Consider the following 5,000-nt stretch of genomic DNA (forward strand, 5'->3'; position numbering starts at 1 on the left):
TTCACTGGGGTAAGAGGCATGGTATGGAAGAAAATGAGGCTAAAGTGGCAGAAAGGTCTAAGAAGTAGTTTGGGGAACAGGGTGGGTGGGTACTAAAAAGCGGAGAGAAAAAAAGTAAGGGGAGAGGGGGATGAGAGAGGCGGAGGGGTAGAGAGAGAGAGAGAGAAGGTGAATAAGGATCGGTTGGTAAGGGAACCGTGTGGGATGGGGGGGGGGGGGGAGAGAGAGAGAGAGAATGAGACACAGTGGGGGATGAGGGAGGAAGGAAGAGGGACTCCAGTAAGAATAGAAATTTGGTGCAAACTAATTCCTTTCTAAGGTGGGGTGCGGACGTGTTGGCGAGAGCTCTGGCATAAATTAGCGATTCGAACAAATCTTTAGGTTATTAATTGTAATTTGCTGATCGCTATGTCCGGCAGTTAAAATTAGACAATGATACTATGAAAATGATACTATAAGAAACAAAAAAAAACCCCGCTGAAATAAGATAGGAAAAATAAAAAACAACCACGAACAGGGTGCCATGTAAACGCCGCGCCATGTCACTGTGCCGGGCAGTGCAGTGACAATGTTGTGCAGTGTTGTGCAAAGCAAGCTCCCCGTGCCTGTTAACTGTGAAGCTGTGAAGTGCGATATGTGACGTGTGGTTGACAACAGGAGCAGCTGAAGTTTAGTGAACTGCGCCAGACTTCGTTCCTTTCTTTGACTGTGTTGTCGATTTTCTTTTTCTTTTATTTCCCCCTTGAAAATTGGCGTGAATCCATTCTGTGTCTTCGGATGATATGACCGTGGTTCCCTCACGTGAGTACTAAATATGTTACATGATTATGACATCAAACACCATCTCAGAATATTTTAGAACACCAGTGCAAAAGCGGAAACAATCCTCTTCATCAAGTGACTGTAGCCCAGCCAGTGAAAAAATGTCAGGATAAAAAGAGATTGTTTCATCAGCTTTCAGATTCTTTTCAGGAGAAGGGGAAAGAGGACTCCAGTGAAAATAGTGTGGATATAAGTACAGAAATGATGGAGGAACGTATTACTTTGAGTGATGTGATGGAAAAAATTGATAATTTATCCACAAAGGATGATATAAAACAACTTCGAGCTGACTTCGAAGTGAGGTGGCAGCTAATTTAAATGACAGAATGGACAAAATGGAAAATAAACTTTTTGACATGAGCAATGAAATGGACAGTGTTAAAAAAGAGAATCTGAAACTTAAGGAACAGCTCAAAGAACAGTAACAGAAGATGCGAAATTTGCAAAGTGAGCAAAACGATCTTCAGCAGTATGACCGGAGGTGGAATGTTAGAGTCTATAATGTCAAAGAAAAATCAGGAGAGACAGCCGTGGACTGCACCCAGAAATGCTGCCAGATATTCACGGACCTAATTGGGGTGTCAACTACCGATGACGACCTAGAAATCGCCCACAGGACAGGAGCCCCCTCTCAAGGAAAACCACGCCCTATAATTGTCCGCTTCAAATCGAGAAGGTTAAAGGACAAAGTGTTGGCAGACCGGAGGAAGCTGAAGAACAAAGGAGTGTCAGTGGGGGAGGATTTGACCCCTGCCAACTACAGGCTGCTGACTGAAGCATACAAACATAGTGCGACTCCAGCAACCTGGTCCTCGCAGGGAAAGATTCTGGCGAAATTGAAAAATGGCAAAACTGTACACATCAGATTTGGGATTGACATCAATGAACTGTTCCAAAAGGAAATGCTGTCAAAACCTAAGTAAATGTGATGGGTGGGGAGGGAGGAGGAGGAAACGGACTTCATTTTTCTCTCTACGGCCAGGGGGGGGGGGGGGAGGAGAGGCGGAGGGGTAGAGAGAGAGAGAGAGAGAGAGAGAAGGTGAATAAGGATCGGTTGGTAAGGGAACGGTGGGGGATGGGGGGGTGGGAGGGGGTGGGTAGAGAGAGAGAGAATGAGACACAGTGGGGGATGAGGGAGGAAGGAAGAGGGACTCCAGTAAGAATAGAAATTTGGTGCAAACTAATTCCTTTCTAAGGTTGTTGGGGTTTTTTGTGTGTGGTTGAATAGGGGTTTTTTTGTATGTGAGTGATAAGCTCTAGGAAGAGCTGGACAGTACAAGGTCTTCATATGTATAATGCCACTGTATGAAGTCTACCAATGCGGGGTTTTGTTTTTTGTTGGTTTTTTTGTGTGTGTTTTTTTTTGTCCGCGCGCTACTTTTGACACGAAGGGACGACCATACCAGCAGCGCGCGAGAGGAGACGTTTCTCTCTTTCTTTCTTTCTTTCTAGTCTCACACAGCCAACATCACCAACCTGCTAATGAAGGACTCTTGTTGCGCGTGGCCCAGTGTTGCGTTTGTAACATCGTCGTTGCTGCAGCAGGCGTGTGTTGAACTTCACAGTCAGGTTCAAGAGTGGAGTGATGGTCTAGAGGTAACGCGTCTGCCTTGGAAGCGAGAGAATCTGAGTGCGCTGGTTCGAATCACGGCTCAGCCACCAATATTTTCTCCCCCTCCACTGGACCTTGAGTGGTGGTCTGGACGCTATTCATTCGGATGAGACGATAAACTGAGATCCCGTGTGCAGCATGCACTTAGCGCGCGTAAAAGAACCCACGGCAACAAAAGGGTTGTTCCTGGCAAAATTCTGTAGAAAAATCCACTTCGATAGGAAAAACAAATAAAACCGCACGCAGGAAAAAGTACAAAAAAAAAAAAAAAAAGAAAAAGGGTGGCGCTGTAGTGTAGCGACGCGCTCTCCCTGGGGAGAGCAGCCCGAATTTCACAGAGAAATCTGTTGTGATAAAAAAAAAAAAAAAAAAATACAAGAGCCCCCTGCACGAACCCAGATTTTTTTTTTTTTTAACTTCACAAGACCTTGAGTAGTGGCATGGATGCTAGTCTTTCGGCGAGTGAGACGAGAGACTGATGTCCCGTGAGCGGCATGTATTTAGCGTACTTAAAAATTTTTATTTTTTTTTAAACGGAAAAGGGATGGGAAAAAAAGAAGAAAAAATAACCGCTACAACAAAGGGATTATTCCCGACAAAATTATGTTAAATAACCCTCTTTCCTTTTTTTAAACTTTTTTTTAAAAATTCAGATTTTAAATCATAACTTGCTTACTTACATTCAGAGAAATAGAAAAAGCACGCGCGCACACACACACACACACACACACACACACACACACACACACACACAAAAATCAGGAAAAATAGATGGAATGCTGGTAAAAGTACATCAAAATCTGGGGACTGACATACATAATATAGATATCTGACATGATTCTGAAAGCGTGGTAGATGGTAAGTTGACTGTCACACAATGACACAAGCACAGCCATGCACTAAGATGCAAGATACCGAATGTAGCTGCAATCAATATCATTTATTGCAGAATGTCTAGAAAACATATCACTGACTTTAACTGGCATTCATAAACAGGGTTTTTATATGAAAGGTGGCAGCAAAGTCAATCATTAACTCTCTCCATACGAACGGCGAAAGAGACGACGTTAACAGCGTTTCACCCCAGTTACCATCATCAAAATATTGCAAGCGGAAGGCTCTTATACTGAAGAGGTGAATGTTGACAAAGAATACCACAATTCTGACGACGGAAGCTAAAGGCTGGGTCATTCAGACACCCACTGGACATCCGAGGGGTCTGTGTAGAGGAGAAGAGAGGACTGGCCGTACTGAGTGAGTTAAAAATAAAGTTTGTCCGAGCTATACACTCCACCGTTGTATATCTACAAATCAAAATAATCCACTTTTAAACAGTTCTTCTTCTTCTTCTGCGTTCCCCGTGATCATGGTCTCAGACTTGCAGTCCTATGCTGGAGATGAAGGTGGTGGTCTTGATGAGATCTTCTTTGGTGCCCCAGAGCTTTTCTGCCAGTGTGGCTCCATGGGGCCACTGTTGCGTCCGTGCATCTTGATACAGGGGGCAGGACTGCAGGATGTGCTCCGGGGTTTGTGGGCCTGTCTTACACGGGCAGTCAGGAGTGTGTGACAGCTTTTTTCGGTACATGTGGTCTCGCAGGCGGCAGTGCCCCGTGCGTAGTCGGAATATGATTTTCTGTTTTAAACAGTATTGCATAAGAAACAAAACTCCTGCACACCTTTTCTTTTCTTCCTTAAAAGAAATGTCCCCACCCTAATTAATAGAGTTCTATGCAAACCACATCATGGAAATTATTCTAGTATTCAGTTTCTTTTTTTTTTTTTTTTTGGTTTGTTTAGCAGTTCATCCTTTACCCTAGTTTTATAACTAAATCGTAGAACTTTTCAAACAGCATGTAGTGGAATATCTGCTTTATTGATGGATTTATTTATTATTTATCTATTTTATTTTATTTTTTCATTTTTTATAATTTTTTTCTCAAGGCCTAAGCGCGTTGGGTTACGCTGCTGGTCAGGCATCTGCTTGGCATATGTGGTGTAGCGTATATGGATTTGACCGAACGCAGTGACGTCTCCTTGAGCTACTGATACTGATACTAAACAGGGTTTTTAAACCATCTGGCAACAAGTCAGTAAAACCAAAGTTTGCCCGAGCTCAATACACACCTCGATTGTAAGTCCATGAAAAATCCACTTTCTTCGTAAAACAAATACACTTGCAGATTGAGAAAGAGAAGAGACAGACAGAAAAAAAAGAAGAAAAAAAGTGGCGCTGTGCTATGGTGACGCGCCCCCTCGGGAAGAGCAGCCCGAATTTCACACAAAGAAATCTGTTGTATCCAAAAAAAAAAAATAAATAAATAAATGTTAAGATACTGAGAGATAATGATGTGGGTAATGCGGTAGATGGATTCTGATGGGCCCAGACACTAGAGCAGGGTTTAACTTTTGATACATCATATTCTCTTCGATGACACGCTGGCATTTCGATGTGTATGGGGGTGGGGTGTTGTTTGTTCGTATCGTTCGTCTTCAGTTTAACGTCTTTCCACTTGAAGTGATATTAGTTTGTTCGTATGTGCGTGCGTGCGTGCGTGCGTGTAAGCAC

The 5,000-nt window shown here is 43.2% G+C and overlaps 1 protein-coding gene across 1 annotated transcript in view; it reads left to right on the forward strand.

Moving 5' to 3' along the window:
- The window catches only part of LOC143288914 (uncharacterized), a 99,066-nt gene that overhangs the window by 32,228 nt on the left and 61,838 nt on the right, over positions 1–5,000 (forward strand). The window lies entirely within an intron of this gene.

This window comes from Babylonia areolata, chromosome 13, assembly GCF_041734735.1.
Source record: "Babylonia areolata isolate BAREFJ2019XMU chromosome 13, ASM4173473v1, whole genome shotgun sequence".
In the NCBI taxonomy this organism is placed as follows: Eukaryota; Metazoa; Mollusca; class Gastropoda; order Neogastropoda; family Buccinidae; genus Babylonia; species Babylonia areolata.